At 35.8% G+C, this 19,414-nt stretch overlaps 1 protein-coding gene across 6 annotated transcripts in view; it reads left to right on the top strand.

The window, feature by feature from the left end:
• LOC116349303 overlaps positions 1-19,414 on the top strand; it is a 169,534-nt gene that overhangs the window by 58,140 nt on the left and 91,980 nt on the right. The window contains exon 1 of one of the 6 annotated variants that reach the window (XM_031780677.1): positions 2,343-2,605. The exons of the other annotated variants lie outside the window; for them this stretch is intronic. The gene's annotated coding sequence lies outside the window, so the exon portion shown is untranslated. Of the gene's footprint in view, positions 1-2,342; positions 2,606-19,414 lie in introns of those variants that run through there. 6 annotated transcript variants of the gene reach the window in all.

Below are 19,414 nucleotides of genomic sequence, written 5' to 3' on the forward strand. Positions count from 1 at the left end.
CTATCTCTCTCCCCCTTTCCGCCCTCCCTCTCACTCTCTCTCTCTCTCTCTCTCTCTCTCTCTCTCTCTCTCTCTCTTCCGCACTGTCTCTTTGTGGCTACGGGAATTTATGCACAGGAATGATTTCCAAAGGTTCGAACTGGATTTATCGTTTCTTTGAATCTAAATGAATAACATACGTCGCATTGCATGGAGAATCGAATTATTTATTTACCGTCACCGTGTGCGCTTCGAGAGTTTCTATTTGGAGAAAGCAGAAAATTCGAAATAGAAATTCGCTGTAGTGTGTGGTATTGTGCATTTCTGCTATTCACCGAATAACCATACACCAATATATACATTCCCGAAATCAATTAAAACCGTCCAACAGATTATCTACTCAAATGAAGTGAAATTAAATGGTTACGAAATCCTTATCATTTAATTCGTGAAGGATAAACTGTGTGCCGGGAAACGAAGAAAATGGTGCGCCAGTTAATTTAAATGGGTTCTGAAAGCGATTCCGTGTATATTGTTAAGCAGCTGCTACTGTCGCACTCTGCACGATATCAGGATTTTATTGATGATGGCTGCGCCTTTTCCTTTCGCCCCAGTTCGACACACACTATATCGACGGTTTTTGTATCGTAATTTTGATTTTATGGCAAACCATTTTTTTTCTTTTTGTTATCCAGAAGTTATAGCCACTCAATAAAACTAAAGACCAATTTTTCCTCTTTTTCTCATTTTTTTTCTCTGTTATAGGTAAGTTAAAAAAAGACGAATAATAATGAAACCATAAAACAAAGTCTCGACTGCATCGAATGAGGTCTGTGAATTTCCAAACTTATGAACCGAAAGATAAAACGAATTAAATCTAAAGCGGTAGGTAGGTAGTTTCAAATTAAAAATAATTACGACTAAATCAACAAAATGATGAAAAAATGTTAAGCATTTTGGGGATTAAATCCATCGTTGATAAACAACCGTATCAACATCGGTAGAGAAAGGTAAATATTGATAACAAAAGATTACGGGAGTTATTCTTAAAATTCAGAAAACCCGTCAATCCATTCACGTTGAAATGCAGTAATACCATAACGGTAAATATGGATATGGCATGAATGCCATGAAAAACTAACATTAACCGCCGATGAATGTGAGTGCGCGCGCTCACGTTTGCGTTCATAGTTATCGGTATCGTTATTCAAACAAAACAATTGTATGAAATAGACGAGCGCCTTCATCAAAAATGTAAAAGCATCCAAAACCACGGGAAAATGGTGTAGTTTTATGCAAACATTCAATTGGACACAAGAGAGAACATCGGCAAAAGCGATAAGTTTCCGTGCGGGTTGTGTCACAAGTCACACAATTTTCGCGTGTTTGATTTCGTGCCGAAATGTCTATTGGGTAAAGAATTGTTCATCCTGATATTATACAGGCGATGCCCTTTGGGACGCTCAACGTAACGCTTGCCTTTATGCGTATTATTCGAAATATGTTCAAAAACCGAACAACACACCACATTATTATCAACGGCATGACAGTCACATGTACCGTATTGCCTGCAGATTAAAAACGAAAAATACACGCGAAATAGACGCGAACGACGTTCGCTTGTAATTGTTCATTTAGTAATGAAAAATAGAATGCGAATAGTCAAGTTGTCACGGCACTTTATTTATTCGCACACAGAACTGGTCGCATGTGTGTGTGTGTGTACTTAGAAGGTGAGCCAAAATGAATGGTTTTGTGATGATGAGCTTAGTCTGTGTGCATATCGATGTCATTCACAAACGACTCTATCTAAACAGAGAACTCGGTCGATTTTTCATGAAACGTGCTCTTACACAGACACACACACACACACGTATATTCGAAATGATTTCATCGATAAACACTCTGAGCATTGAATCGGTTATTCATTGTAGAATTTAATTCGCCTGAATGATCGGTTCTTACTACGCGCTAACTCATACCACCACACGAGGCGATTTTATTCCAGTTTTGGAGCTGCTTTTGTTTACATTTTTTTCTCTTCATCTCATTCGCTTCGTATACATAACACACAAAGTTGAGTGTTCGCGCGATGTGGTGTTGTTATTGTCAGCGGGCCTATACGTGTTGTTTACTGCAGCAATCGTCGCGTTTTCAGTCGATGGCTGACATCGAAGTCGAACGTTGTGGTTACTTATATTTTTAGAGGATTTTTATTACGGCGCATTTTGCACACGCCGTGTGTGTCACATTTTTCGTTTTTAATTCACCGATTCAAATCATTTCTCCATTTTTGTGCAGTATTTTTGTGTTTGCGGCTTTGCGCACCCAGTTGTGTTTTTTTTTCTTCAAATCGCCGTATGTTTTGTGGCTACCGCTCATGTTTTTGTGATAACGCGTGCTTCATATGTGCGTGTGTGTGTGTCACAGGCTTTAGACACACTGTTTACTTTAGTTTACGTTATTTGTGTTATCAACGCGAAGAACTGAGTACTGTGTTTTTAACGTGAGTGCTGGTATTTTTGTCAGCCGAAATCGAGTTTTAACAAAATAGAAACATCCAGAAAAGAACATTGTTTTCGTGAATCAAAGTCAGTGAAGAGTTGTCTGGTTCACAATTGAAACGGTATATATGAGCTTTTCCGCATCATTTGCGAACCAAGAAACTAATTAATTTTTACGTGTATTGATCTTCTTGAAACGTTTGTTAATTAATAATGAGGTCGTTTGAATTGAAGACGTGTTTTATCAACGATTATGCAAGACTCGTGACTTAAATTAAGCGCACCGTGTATATCGTACTTACATTGATAATAACTTTTTTTTAGATTCATTCCGGTGATTGTGTTTATTTTAGTATAACGTACCGTCCGACTACCCTATCGCAAGTGATTAGTTAGAAATCAATCAATCAGTATATCGAAATTGAATGAGCTATTTTGTTTTTTTGTCGGTTCAATATAAAGCTGCCGTACGTGAGCTGAATTGAAAATATTTGATTTAAAAATATCTAATTGAACTCTATCATGACTCACTCGACATTTTTACACTAAAACTAGTAGCTCAGCAGTAAATGCTAGAGTAAATGAAATGATAATCATGACACGAACAAAAAACTGATGTTGATACGAAAGCAAAAACGCCGAATTGTATAGACAATCTCTGAAAATTAATATATTATCCGCCGTATCACAATGTGCTCATTTTGTCAACGTCGGCTGCTTTTGCAGTCTCCGTATATTTTCTAAAAAAAATTTTATTTATAGAAAATTTGCAACGCTTGCGATTGGGTTTTAGTCGTTTGTCGTGTACTTATTTTTGCGCGTCTCGCGATAAATATAAAATAAAAATCGACCGCAGCAAATCGGCACATTACAAGTGTTCTTTCTTTTTTTTTACTTCGATTTTGTGTATTTTTTTGAGATGAAGCGGTGAATCAACAAAAAAACCAGCGACTGAAATAACATTTAATCAAATATTTGCAATTGATTTGAAAAGGCTGAGGCGATAAGCGAGAACTAAAGATCGTTTTTAGCGTACTCCTAATTAATGTTTGGTTTGAGATTGTGATTTAGTGCATTTGCCGATTATTGTTTGTGGTGAGTAGCAAATCGGGGAGCACTGCATACGAGGTAAAAAATCGAATCGAACACTTTTGTGGCGACATATATTTTCTCCGTGTGTAGTTTCTGATAGTACAAATGCCTTAGTTCCGTTTCGACTTGGTGCGTTATTTCAAAAAAGTGAAATTTCAAGTACGCATTTAATGGCTTCGCCATTTGATAAATAAATACATGAAGACATTTTTCATGCTATACAAAATAACATTTTGTGGGAAACTAGATCTGTTATCGGTTGTGGTACGAACAGTGATTCAAAATGAAGCTGTTGCTTATCTTATTCTTCTGTAGCATTTCTCTGTCTGGCATATACAATTTCATTGCGGTATAATCATCGGCATTCTTTTGCTCAAACTCAAGCGGATTTATTTCTACAGACTCTGTGTCGTTTTTATTTTGTATTATATCTCGGAAAGGAGAGGAGGTGATTATACGCCCATCATCATGAATTTCATAAATTCATACAGAAAATCGCTGCGAAACACTTTACTCACAAAACACCGAGCATATGCTGAAGTACATTGTCGTTTTATTGCCTCTTTATTCGTAGTTGTGCAACAACATATATACACAAGCCACATGTGTAACACAGCGACATGATAATCCATCGTAACTCTTTCTACACAAAAATTGTATTAAATTATTCAATGAATGAATTATGTTACAGAAATTATTGGATAGGTGCATCGGTCGTAAAATTGTTGGAGCGATGAGCACTCGAAGTGCACTTCATATCGTCCATACATTATTCAATAATCATTTTTCGTCTTGATGTGAGTGTATGTGTATAGATTGAAGGGCCTCGTTCTTGCTTTTATTACGATCGCTTATCTTTTAATTCAATCGAAATCACAATGGGAAAACGTTGATAAAAAGCACCACGGAAAAAAACAAACTTTGGCTGTTTCATGCTCAAAACGGAATTAGGCACAAATTTTTCGTTGTTGGTCGCCGCACCTTTTTTGGTTTTTATTCATATGACATCGTTTGAATGTTCCGCACATGCCAGAACACGAAAAAAATTGTGTTAGATTTTCTTGAGCAATGTAATTACATGGCCCACGCGTTATCACATTATTCCGTCACACCGTTGAAATAGTTGGTAAAATAAGGTGAAACACTATTCAAAAATCGCATGAGTTCAGATAGTTGGTAACCAAAATGTTATGTTATAACATTCGAATTCGAGTGGCTTGAGTCGAGTTGATTGCACTGCCGGTTTACTCCGAATATAGCATGTACTGCTGCCATTCGAAAATTTGAACAAATGACCGTATGCATCACATTTTATGTTATAATTCAAATACCTTTTCATCAAGCATCGCCTACTCGCCACATGTCAAAAGTTATGTGCATGTGCCCGAGCCCCACTGAATCGAATTGTGCAAGCACAAGTGTTGGCCCATTCAAATCATTTGTTGAATGTTGTTTATTAACGGTTGAAAGCTTTTTGTTATTTTAAACCCATCACATGAAAATCGGTCCGGTTTGATCGACATTTATACAAAATTCCATTTGGCCCCAAATGGAAATGGAATGCTAAACACTTTTTCTTGTCGGTAATAAACAACCACGTGCGGTGCTGTTATTCTTTTAGCATCAAATGTATTTCACACATAAATTCACACGAACATGATTTTTTAAGATGAATACAAAATTCGGCGAACAATACGCATCTGGTACTGAACATTGAACGCAATTCATGACTGAATTATTATGATCTGACGAAAGGAAGAAGAAGAAGAAGAAAATGCTGATTGGTTGAATGCAAGCGGAAAATTAACCGAACGAAATTAATACCGAACATGCATTCAATTCCCGTCACTCAAACCTTTTACACTGAGCACTAGTTTTTTTTTCCTCTCTCCAACACCGACAATTCGATATGCATACAAAAACGCGTCCATTTTCGAGAGACCAAATGCTATCATACTAATTAACACTATTGATCTCGCATGTGTGTGAATTATTCCGCGTTTTTTCTTCACCGAGCTACCTGAACATACACCGAGCTACAAAAGGGGCACATAATACTCGATTTATATGTGTAGTCGCTTTCCATCTGAAATACTAAACGCGATCACACGATGAGCAGTGTACATGATATTTCGTAATGTAATGTACGGCGGAGTTCTTTTTTTTGCTCGTGTTCAACTAATTTCATGTATGGAAAATTGGCTCGGCTTGATTACTATTTTTACACATTATTATAAAGGTTATTGTAGTTGAGGCTTTTTTTGTTGCAATCATTTGCAGAACACAAAACAATCCAGATCGAATGTAATTTAATATTTGCAAAGGCACAATTAATTTTAAGTACTTTTTATCATTGGCTTTGATCTCAGTACGGAAAAATGGCAAACGAAAAAAAAAGAATTGAGAGGAAAAAATTTGAGAGCGAAATGAACAGATTCGTTCAGTCAAATCAGAGTGCTAAAAGTCATTTTCATATACAAAACGAGAATTCACTAAGCGGAGATCAAAAGAATAATGACGGTTTTTGGAAAGCGAAAAAATGGAGCCAGTGTGTTATAAGACGTTGAATAAATGGGCAAGGTCGAAGTGTTTTTGGCATAGAAACGGCTTTGTCTCGTCATTCGTTTGTTCATTTCCGACCAAATGTTCTCAATTTCATTGAAACAAGCATTTCTTGATCTATAAAGATAAAAGAAACTCGACATTATGCGAAACCAGTAAAATGTACGCTTTTTTTCTGTAGAAGTGCAAAAGTAATTGTGCTCAATAGTTTCGTCTTTAATCGAGTTGTTCCATTTCAGTTTGAATAGAGCGGCATCCAACAAATTATCGATTCCAAAACCAAAGCACCAAATTTACTTAATTAAGGTCGAATCGTTCGATGTGTATACACCAATACAATCTAGTGATAAAAGCATAGTTCAATATTTGGTCGAAATTCTCCATTACAAAAGCCATTTTTTCTTAATCAATCTTTTTGATGTCGTGTTGATTTATGAAATACGGTAAATGGTGTAAAAAAGAAGAGTCAATAAAACGTTTAACATGATTTCGAAAGATTTTGGGTGGTAATACACGTCGTTGGGCTCAACAAAACATGCGATCGCAAGTATACACGCTAAGGCCAAATCTTAAAGTAAATAGTGAAAAATGAAACACTTCTATCGCACACGCATTGCCACTATTATTCATAGTTCATAACAAAATGATTGCTGTGAAATGGTGACGCGCGGCAAGTTCGACTTTACATTGGCTGCACCTTTGTTTTCATTTTGGCAATAAAATGATAATAATCGTTTGGATTCTCCACTTACTTTCCCAAGGACTTTTTTATTCGTGCCAAATGTGAAAAGTGATATTTCCATGCTAAAATATGTGTGATAGCACGAAATTGCATTCATTTCCAAGAGTAATCGATAACGAATGTGAATCAAAAACATAAAAAAGCAGCCGATGCGATCACAACAAAAGAATTTCACGATAATTGACGCCAAGGTCTTTCTAATATAAGGAAATTATATTTTCTTGCAAAATTCGTAATGGAAATTGAAGTATTCAATTATAATTTCCCCATTAGCTGTTTCCGAAGATGTATACGATTACGAATCGAGTCAATAACGTCGTTGGCTATTTGATGTTATTTTACTGTCAGAACGGCGACCATTCGGATCGAATGCGATGATTTCATGCATTGAGACATATAAAAGAGGACAGACAACCAATTACAATTATACGAGTCGTCGTTGTTTATTCATTGGTCATCTTCACGATTGAGTATGTTCAGCCTGACATTTATTATACATAATTGGCAAAATGGTTACTTATTAAAATATGTAATAAATATTTTTATAAAGTCATTTGCATGCGATGTCTTAATGATCATTAAAGTGGAAGCGAAGATAGAGATGGAGCAAGAGATTGGTCGAGCGCGACTGGTCGAACTGTGTGATTACCAATTTACATGTCAAAATGTTCTTGTATTTCTCCGAGAAACGATAAAATGTCCAATGTGAACCGCTCCTCTTCGAATATTTATTTCTTTCATTTTTCTCTCTGTGTCTCAAAGCAATATTTTGTCGTGAAAATCGAGCGACATGAAGATGCACCAAAACTGTGCCCGTAATACAATTTTGTGAATACTTTAATCGCATAATAATGAAATTATGGTTTGATATTGATTGTTTTGTGTCCCGTTTGAATTCTGTGAATCTGTCGAATGCGATGTAAACACATACACATATACATGAATTATTATGTTGTCTTCGTGAATTGGACATGTCGAACGCTGAAGGGAACAACAAACCAGAAACATCACATTATAAGAAAAAATGCTAATGGTTACATTGGTTAAACGCATCCAAGTTAAACGCGTTCGAAATTGAATCGATATATTTTTGTGCATTTCACTGTGTGTTTTTTATTCGCTTTTGGTCCAGAGTTAAGCAGTTAAAGAACTGATGTTTAAACTGCATAAATTAACTGTAATTTATAAACAAAATCCAATATCGAAATAACACAAAGAACACACGCAGACGTCAATTGGCTTGAGCCAATCAAATAACAACAACGGAAAATCTCGAGATGGTGAGAAAGGGAGAAAGAGAGAACCGAATGTAGTCGGGCAGTTTAAAATCGTGCACATTTTTCATTGTGTCGACATTTTGAGTTGCACTTGTCTATGCCGGTTACGAAGGTGATCTATCCGACTGTGGTGCAGCATCAAAAATAATAATGTTATTTCAAAACACTATGTTTATAACAACAAATTCTATTTCTACTTGCTCCGAAATTCTGTTAACGAGAAAATGAAAATAACATAATTTCCAGTCTCAATTACAAACCGACTATTCGAAGTAAATGTGCTATGTAAACACTGTACACACGCACAGCGAGCGAAGGAAAAAGAAACAAAGAAAGACTTAAACCACCGCTGGAGATGATGGTTCTTACGAAAATCCAAACATTCGGTGAAAACATTTACGGTTGTGTTCTATTCTATTGATGAGGGCGAGTGAAAAATAAACTAGCTCAAGTCTCACATTACCAGCAAACCGCTAACTATGCATGGCTTCAGATTTATGTTTGAAATCATTTCCGAGAGAAAGATGCAAAACTACTCAAAAAAAAAAATATTTTGAAGAAAAATGTGTGTTAATGTTGGTGTTCATCTTCAGCCCGAACGACCATTTGAATTTTTGTTTTTGTTTTTGAAAAGTTCAGATCATGTTCGGCTGTCTTCTATCGTTACAATATGTTGCAATTTGTGCAAAACAATTCTTAGTATTTATATCTCGGCTATATTCATTTGGGAATATTTTTGTTCTTTGGCCGCAGCAATGCAATTTAATTTTCCAAAGTTATTTTTCGTATGCAAATACAACGATTATTTACATGAAAAACAAAGCCAAACATAATCGATGTTTTAGTTTGCCGAGACGGTTTCACATTACCGCACACTGGTGTTTGTACAACGATATGCGGACGGTTTTTTATTTGAAGACATAAAAATTTACATGCGCAAAAACATGTTCGATCATTTGATGTGCTTTTTCCTCGACCAATGCGTATACATACGTGTGTGTGTGTGTGGTGAAAAGTTCGCGTTTTCTCATCGAACGAAAACGCACGCAAAACGTTCTGCCAATTCATAGGAAATGCAAATAAAACGGTAATTTCTCTGTCATGAACCATTTCAGATGATTTGAATGTTCACTATGCGTTAAACGCTGATGCGGTTTGCATTGGCGTGCGTATTGTTGTTGTGGTTGCCTGTCGAACGGACTGGGACGAATGAATAAAAGAATAAAATAAATCGATCGCATGAAATGAGAGAATCCACATCGAAACCATTTATAATGCGATAAAAAGGAATGATGCATGTTGTTGGTTGTATATCTCGTGTATGTTTTTTTCTTATTCTCGTAATATTGATGAGCCCTATCAAATCTCGCGAACGAACTATCAATTTTCATCATTTACTCGGGCGAACATCATTTCGCCTCGATCGGTTGTATTCCTTGTACATATTTACTACAAGGAAACAACATCGTATTCTCTTTTTCATGTTATTTTTCTTCTTCTTCTTTTTTTTGAAAGACTATGTTTGACATCGTAAAATGCATTTCGATGTTCATAAGCAAATGCGTTTTTTTTAACGGTTTCCCATCGTCGATGTTTTAGAATCTCAGTTACATTCCAACTTTGGAAGATACCTCCCGTAGCAGCACAAGCGTTCACGTTGTGTGTGAGAGCCAACAAAATTCAAATTGTGGAAAATGTTTAATGATTTTGAAATGGTAAATCGAAGCTTGCCTTATGGCTACGTTGAAACGTCATTTTTCCGGCGTGCGCTCATTTTCCATTGTCGCGCGAGCGCGAGCACAATAAAATTGCAGTTATTACATCGCACTAACAATATAATAAATTGCACATTTTTTTCATTATTCTGTCAGCGTCGCTGACTCAACGATGCTCTACATATAATAAATGTTCAAACATTTCATTTTTGAACCCGTAATCCATGTAATTTTTTGGAGAACGGATTCATTATGTAGCGATGCAGTTTTTTTTTCTTCGTCCACAGAATAAATTGCAGCATTTTCCGTTTTCGGAGCCAGTAATCTAGAACACCATATTGCACTCAAGATATTACGGAATTATGTGACGCACGTGAATGTGGCGCAAAAAAAATGCACTCGCTTCACGGCCGAATAAAAAAAACACAATGAAACGATTGTGGCAACAGCGACACCAGCAAATTTTCAGTTTCGATTCAAATGAACAAATATACTCTTTCATAAAGTGGCATGTAATTAAAAGTATAAGTACATTGAAAATGCCTTGTGCAACGAATATTACTCTGCTTTTGAGCTGAGCCAATAATCACATTTTAATTCGATTCGTTCACTAATAGCCGCTCATTCATGGTTCGCTCCTTTGGACCACTTTGAACGCTCGTTCACAATACGAGTTATGTGAATATTTTGAGTTTTCGATTTGTAAAATGTGCTTTTCATTGTTATGTGGTATCGAATCGAAAATGAAGCCATTAAAAATCGTCTTCCAGCAGTGTCATGGTTCAATTGTGCGATATTGAAGGTATAATCGTTCATTTCCGCACCATTTAAAAATATCCAATTAAACGACATAATCGCTTGTGAATTAATCGATTTCGTTGAGTTTTTGTGTGTTTGAGTCACGCGCACACACTCTCGCACGCCACACAATGAGACTAGCGGTACCACTTCATTCGAATCGATTCGATTGCTTTATGTGTTTCGTTTGAAATACAGTTACATAAGGTCCGATTGAGCCGGTTACGCTTCGAAAGTGTTCAAAATATCATCGACTGTAACTGCCATTGTTTTCGATCTGAGGAAAGTCACTCGAATCTATTGCTCATGCCAGAACAAACTCTCAGTAGCATCAAAAGAAATCAAAGTTACTTTTATTTCAAAGAAAACACTAAACACATAGTTTTAGTGTGTTTGTTTATTTGATCAAAGTGTTATTCGATGAAGAAACTGAGTATGCCCGCATACATTTTGTTGCACTTTTGAACTGTTTACAATTAAATTGCAAATGCACAGCACGGCGTTTCGAAATCGATTCGAGAACGTCTGTAGCACATTAAACGCTTCATTGAACTCGATCAATTGAGTGCAAGCACCTTCGCCCATTGCATGAATTAAAAACATGTGCAACGGATTCGAATTTAAAGGAAGTAATTAATTCCTGGAGTGTTTATCGCTGAATATAAACATTTTCAAGATGTACGAATAGAATATAGACTTTTTCAAACTAAAAATATCTATCTGTTTAATGTTTTAAGCACATCATTGATTACTCTCATATAAACAGGGGCCAAAATAATTTCCACAAATCAATTGTTTTCATACAAATAAGTTAAACAAATCCCGGGCGAATTGATGATTCGAATATTATTCATACAATAAAATGTTGGCCACAATTTTATAATATTGGACGGTTTTCTCACATTCTACACACCATTCTCCGTTGAATAGATGTCAATCAAAAATAGATATCGAAACAATGACACTTATTTTAATTGTTCGTTGAATAAAAAGGCAAAGTGCAATTTTGCGCTCAAATTCTCCAACAAATATCAATGATGAATTGATGTATGGTGCGTGTGTGTTGCAACACAAATGTTTGCCGGATCCACAGCGCTTACATCATAATCGAAATCAATTGATTTTAATTTGACGATGACACGTTTTGTTCTCAATGTTGAGCGGCTGCTGTATTCGAACGGGACGAGGCACAAAAATAGAAACAGAGATACTTAGAAAATGGAAGAGAGGGATAGAAGAAACACGATCAATTTACATGCACGAACACAGTCAACGGCAATCAAATTGATAATTGATTATGAAAAATGTTTGTCACTTACTCGCGGTGACAAGATAGACACGAAGATAACCCGACCACGAATTTCGGTTTTTGTTTCAAACGAAGCTTATCAATTTGATTGGACAGCTGCTAGAACAAAAGTTTGATTGGTCGCCGGTCTTTGTATCACCACCAAACATATTCGGGTCACATCACATTCTTTTATTCAAATATTCCCACAAACCATGGCCTGGAAATGCCTATGTAATTTACATATAAACGAGTGAGACTCAAACATGTTCTTCTTTTTCCATCAAATTTACCAGTGGCGCCACCAATTTTACATATAAGCGCATACAAAATTTTCAATATGGCTGCGCCCATGAGAGAGAAAATTTCGTCTCATTCATTTCCGCCCCATGCCACAAACCGTCAATTTGGAAAACAATTCATCTTTTTCAATTATAACGCTGTTTTTTTAAATTGTTAATTGTTACGGCGTTTTGTTCCGTTTAGATTGAAATAAGAATCCATTTGTAGGAGCGAAAAAAATCGGTTATAAAAAGGGTCAATGAATATATGATGTAATCAGTCACAATTAACAATTGTAGATGACATCAACATTGAAGCGCACAAATACAATTGATTGAAAAGCACGATCAACAAGCGTTACAAGTTTACAAAATGCTGTAGAAATGCCAATAAAAAAACGACACAAATGAAGTCGACGCGAGTGTCATCCGTTCGATTGGCCAATGCATTTTTGCGGTATACCAAAAAGCATTTGTCACTTGAATCGAAGCAAAGATGACATAGGAATTCCGTCAAAGAAATGCAATTTGCGGTCATCGTTGTATAATGCTTCATTGTCATAATAATTATTATTATATACTACACAACCCAGTCATTTTGTGCAAATGAGCTCAAACATGAAATTTTTCATTTAAAATGAAGACAAATCTACCTTGTGATATTAATCAATTAGTTAATTGTTTGTCTTTTGTCACTATTTTAATTGAAAAACTTACCTCACACTGTGTGCACATAAAACTCTGATGCAGTTTAGACCCGGTTCGAGTGGTATTTCGCTGCATGTTTGTAACGAAAATTAATCATTATAATATTCATTTGAAAATAATTCAATAATAATAAGAAAAATTGACGTGATGTTAGCTGTTGCATATATTTATATGCTACGCCAATCACCGAAGGAAGCCACATCGCGCTGTGCATAAACGAACCGCAACACCGAAGGAAATGGCTTTCGTTGTTAATGTGATGCCAAACAGCGATAAGAGCGAAACTATTCATTATGATCAATTGCGAACACATCGAGAGAGTGCGCGAGCGCGTCCGCGCGTATTCTGTTTATGTTTTGATCGCATCGAACGATAATAATAATTGGAATGGCATGTGTATCGGTTACTTCATATCAATTAAAATCAATTTGGGGGCAAAATCTCTATGTTTATTAGAACATCATGCATCGTTGGTAATTAAATTTCAAATTGTTTGTTCCTTTGTTTATCGACAATGATGGGCGGGAGAATGTATGAAAGAGTTTTATTTTGTGTATAGATTCTTTATTAGCCTTGAAGGTGATGTTATCGTTCAGGTGAAATTAATATGTGCAAATGTCAATATGGTAAACATGGATTGACGAATATCATACCGAAAATTCCATTTAAATTGCAGCGTTGAGATATTGTTACAAAATGTTACGAACAACCGCTAGTCGGTGACCGCGAATCGAAAAATGTCTTGGCAAAATGTAAGAATCTTTCCATATATGAGATGTGCATTCATTTATCAACTAATTCATTGTGATGTCGCACTGCATGCAAATGAAATATGCAATAGAGATTAAGAGCCAGCGGCGGCTTTTTTTTCTTCTTTCATTCCACATAGCATATCTAAGGCATCTCGAACCACATTATAGCGCAAAATATATGCAAACAAAAAAAAATTGTACAGACTTGCTGTGATGTCGTCAGTCAAAAGGAATGGGAATGGAAAGCAGTGTCAACTTTACTATTGCCGACTAATTGCTTTCACTTTGTATTTGCGTGTCGCATCAACCACTTACTACTTCAGTGCATTCAATGCTTCGGTTGGTTTAAAACGACCGGATGAACACGATGCCTGCTGCTTTACTCTATATTTCAATTGCAAATACGGATTTGCGCATCATTTTTCATCATTTTGCACACACACACACATACTACATCCCATTCTCCGTTGCCATTCTTAAGATATGCGGAGATAATTTATGCAAACGATTGAAATTCATTAAAAATGTGTAAAATACATATATTCATGTCCTTGAGCAGCCGCACCAAAATCCATTCCCCTTCTTTTACAAGAACCTAGAGAGAAAGAGAATTGTGTACCACATAAAAATCTCTTGAAGTGAAATGCGGTTTAATGTGTTTTGTTTCATTTCATTCGAAAGTCCATAAATTGTGTTAGTGTGAGATTGCCCGTATTCGATGTGTGTGTTCTCATTTTCATCTCTCGCCCACCATCGTTAGCATTATTTATTGACCATAATCTAAACGATATATTCGAAGAGAAAAGAGATGTAATCAGTAAAACAAAACTATCTTAACATCGTGGGCTGATGAATCGAGACATAAACATTCATGAACACTGTCAAATTGATATCGTATTAAATTGAGGATGGCATTTCTGGTGACTGTTGCTTATGATCAGATTTTTATCACATTGCACCAATTCCAAACGCAGTCATGCAAGAAAAAAGAAACTTTTTTCCACTCTAAACGCAGTGGTGTTTGTTTTTTTATGTTGCAACAAACTTTTTGTTGTTGATCGCATGGGACGACTGGATATATTTTTTTTTTCGTATCCGAAATTCCATTTTATGAGTGTTAAGAAAAAAAGCGTGTAATAAATCAATTGGAGTTTGCTTAATGAATGCACTCATTGGAATATCCTTGTCGTCGGAAGCAAAGTATTCATTTTTGTCGTTGACAATCTACACATGTTGCCATCAACGGAATGTCTCTCGCTTATGGCCAAATATTTGCTTTTTTGCTGTTCTCGTTTGCCGTATGTGCTGTGTGTGTTTTTCGTGAGAATTCAAATGCCTTTGGGTGAGTGAGGTGCGGTTCGTCATCTAATGACAAAAACGTCACTTTATCACGTATCCAACGCATAAAAACCTCGCCGTGTATTTTCTCGTTCCTTTTACTTTCATATCCTCGAAATCATATTAAATTTCAAATTTTACGACAAGTCCTTACAAATGGTGCGTTTCAACATTATCCTGTATTTTAAATATATTTTTTTTGTTCGGGTGTGTCGTGTTTTCATACTTGGCCATACGCGATTAATTTCCCTCTGCTCATTATGTGATTTGAAGCGAGAATTTTAACATTTAAACTTTGTTGCGAAGGAACGCAGGAGCCAGAGGAAATGTAATATGCCATTTGGCATATGCGGCGGATATTTGGTCGGTAATAAATGTGTTGAAACCTTGTTAACCGGTGACCACGAGCAAGTTAAATTAAAAATAGCACATACAGTTCACAGAATCAAAGTAGCCGAATGTAAAACCGCCAATTTCAATCAAACTAACTGTACACTTTCGGTCACATTGATACCAAAATACATTTTCTGTTAAAAAGCGATTCTATTTGTATATTTTACGCTTAGTTTTTGTTTGTTTGTGATTCTATATTTCTTTCGCTGCATAATTACTGCTTAAAGCACGCAATTTTATGTTCACCGGACGGACATGCTCCATATGCAAACATATTGCAAAATATCACATAATAAACAATATACTTTCATACAATGTAGTCTTCCTGCTAAGAGTCGCCTGCACGACGACCGTACCGAGCATATATGTGCTGTGCATAATATATGAATATTTATTATTTTTCATGGTACCAGTATATTTCAGCAACGTTTCGGTGAATTTTCGCTTCGACATTATTTGTGCCATTTTATGGATTTGATTTGAGTTCAGTTGAGTCAAGAGTTTAAAATGTCTGTTTTTATAATTTATTCTATTTGCAATCATAAATTATATTTTACATCTGGCTCTCCAATCCAACATCGCCATACAATGCATTCTGTACGCATGTACACACACAGAGAGAGAAAGAGAGAGAAAAAGAGAGCAAGAATGCATTCTGAATCGGAAACACAATTCAGACCATTCATCGTATGTGCACATTGCCTTTTTCTTCTATTGAACTATTTTCAAATGGAACAAAACTAACAACAGCTGAAGTGGGTTGATCGATACATTGAAATGGAAGAGCAGCAATTGCAATTGCAGCAACAACACTGGCGTCGGCACCACACAAAAAGATGACTTGTAATTTAGAGGGTGTTTTTTATATGAGTGCGTGCATTGTGCATCATACAAAAACCATCCGAAATGCTGTTGTTGATTTATGTAATTGTTGGTCTAATTTCAGTTTCAGAATGACAAATGCGAACTGGCAAGCACTCATCACAAAATCGAAAACGACTTGAAAACTGTGCACTCAGACCGACTTTTGTGTCAGACACATTTGAGACAAAAACCATCAAAACAAATGTCATTTCATCGGAGCTAAAATACAAGAATACTAATTAAATATCGTGTAGTTTTGTTTATGGGGTGCGATACATGCTCAACAAACTTCTTGCAATCAACGCCATTCTGAGAGCACATTCTCAAGCACTTTCTTGAAATCCTTTCTTTTTTCTCCACTTTTCTTTTAACGATTCGGCAATCAGACGAAGTTGGATTTGTCAAGGGTGTGCAGATGTTCAAAAAGTTCTGATTCGAATTCACGCTCGACAGTGTGAATGAGAGAAAATATGCTTATTTGAGTTACAAAACTACTATCGGAATACTTAAACGGACCACAACTTGTGAGTTGCAAAGGATATTGAATTTTCAATACAACTTTTTGCATAATACATTTTCAAAAGATAAACATTCGAATTTATTATAAATTTTGTAAATACTGCAACCGACTTCTGCTTCGTCGTTTTCAAAATCGAATGTAAAATTGAATTGTATACCAAAATGCGGAATATTGTTTGATTTTTGACCCCCGATATTTGTGGCTTATAAATTACGGTCAGTTGGACCAAATGGTAAAATCGAACATCGGTTTGCCGAATTTGAATGGATTTGAAAATCTGAACTATTGGTTTTATGAACAATGGACAATGAACACGCACACACACATTTATATTGACGATGCATATGCCATTCCAAAAATAATCCGGTCGTAATTTTGTGGTTCCCATTCAATGAATTGACATCTCACTAACACAGCCGATGCATTGTTGAGTTGCATTGATACACATTGTCAAAATGTCGTCATTCATTTTTCCCTAGAAGTCCAGTTTCGGTCGGGTTTGTAAAGTGGTGAATTTTGACATTTTACACCATAAATTTGGCACACCAATTAGGCAAAAATAACAATGTCGGATTATATGTCTTTCAGCAAAAACCCAACTTATTGATGTAAGCTTATTATTATTAGTGTTTGTTTGGAACCTTATAACTTAACTTCGAGTTATTAAGTAGTTTGGTCGTGTAAAGTTAATGCTGAATTAGCGATCAACAAGTAATTTATCATGGCTGTAGTTTTATCGCTCGGTTTTTCATTCTTGATTTATATCACATTTTTCTTCTTCAACATTATTTTATATTCATATTTTTTTCTACTTCTGCAAGACATTTCACACGCCAAGTTAGATTCTTAATGCATATTTTGCGTTTGAAGTTGGTCGTTGAAATTGAGATGATTTTATGCAGTAAAAAATTAACTTGTGCAATTGAAATTCAATATGCGTGAGCTAAAGGTAGTCGCATCCGATTGTTTTATAAAATGCAATTGCCGTTGTGTGTTAGAATTGCAAAACTTCTCACAGTCAATGTGATTTGCATATTTCCGCTTCGTTTGTCATAGACGTAAAACGCTAATGGATGCTGACGGCGGTTCATTAATCGACTACTTCTTCTTTAATTAATCCAAATGTCATTTGATTTTCCATTCCGTTTCAAAGGAATTCTGCACCGTTTTGACGACGTGTGAACACGATGCTACCTTTGTTAACTCTAATTTTAGATTAGCTGTATATTATCGGATTGTTGAACACATGACATGGCACGTACATTCACTATACACATTAATTTTCGACATTGATTCACTTCTTTGTTTCCTTCTGTTCTATTTCAACCTCCTAGAAGATGAAGAGACTAATTAAATGTTAAATTCAAATATTTTCTCAAGCTCAATATGTCGTCTCATTTCCTCGTTTGCAGCTCAAAAACGCCTCTCTCAATAACGAAAAAAACTCACAATCATAAATCATTTACATTGTATGCTGTTTACTTCAGACATTCAATGGAATATGTTTGGTTACCAATGGTGGCATACATACTCGTAGTATGTGATCGAGCATATGCAAATAAAATTAAGTGTGAAATGACAAATTGTCGATTCACTGTTGTCGAATCTTACAAACGACACCGACTGCCGCTGTTGCCGCCATCCGACACAACAAAATACCATCCAAATAAACGTGATTAAAATCGTGTTGTGAACATTATGGCACAACAAGTATTCAATGCTTTTTTTCTTCTTCTTTGTCGTCGTCGTCACAGTGTGATTTAAGTGTGACACATACCAAACCAGTTAGAGTTTTGTTGGCCTCTAATGAAATCAGTCGGAGTTCGTACCATGCACCTTGACATTGAATGCAACTTGTAAAGGTGCTTCGATCAACAATCAAAGGAAGATTCATAAATAAAAAGTGAAAATGCCGACAGTCAACCTGAAGAGGGGCGAGGTTGAGTCGTTGAAAAAAAATCAATTTTCATAATTTTCATCTCGTTTTTTTCCTCCTGTGGATGAGCGATTTTAATGATTTAGTATTATAATTCATATTTATTTCGGTTATTTATCTTATCCCGAACGTTTGTTCCCATTCATTCGTACAGCACTTCAGTGAAGAGCTGATGCTCAAAAAAATGAATTGTACTTCGGTTATATTGATACTTGAATGCGTCGCTTAAAAAAAGATATGTTTTTCTTATTATTGAATTTTATCTGCGATGTTAAACGGATTCTTCTTAACGAAATATGGAAGAGAAAAACACGAAGAGAGAGCTTACGAATCGAAATAATATATAAATAAAAAACGAGGAATCATCATCAACATCGACACCAGCATCGATAAGAAATGTGAAAACACCGTGACTGAAAATACCTGTTAACTGATTCTCCTTTTTCTCTTAACGTGTTATTTTTCACTTGTCATTGTTCTGCCAACATCGGAGCCAAACAAACAAACACTAGACGAGGCAGAATTGAAAAGATGAACAAAAAAATTTAAAATTAATGACAAAATCGAATGACAGGCATGCAACAGCGAACAGTATAATATAATAAATATGTAAACGACGATAAATGACACATTTTCATTCGATTCAATGTGCGAGTTATGTATCG

The sequence above is a fragment of the Contarinia nasturtii genome, unplaced genomic scaffold, assembly GCF_009176525.2.
Source record: "Contarinia nasturtii isolate CC-2019 unplaced genomic scaffold, AAFC_CNas_1.1 Cnas_scaffold_2861, whole genome shotgun sequence".
Classification (NCBI taxonomy): domain Eukaryota; kingdom Metazoa; phylum Arthropoda; class Insecta; order Diptera; family Cecidomyiidae; genus Contarinia; species Contarinia nasturtii.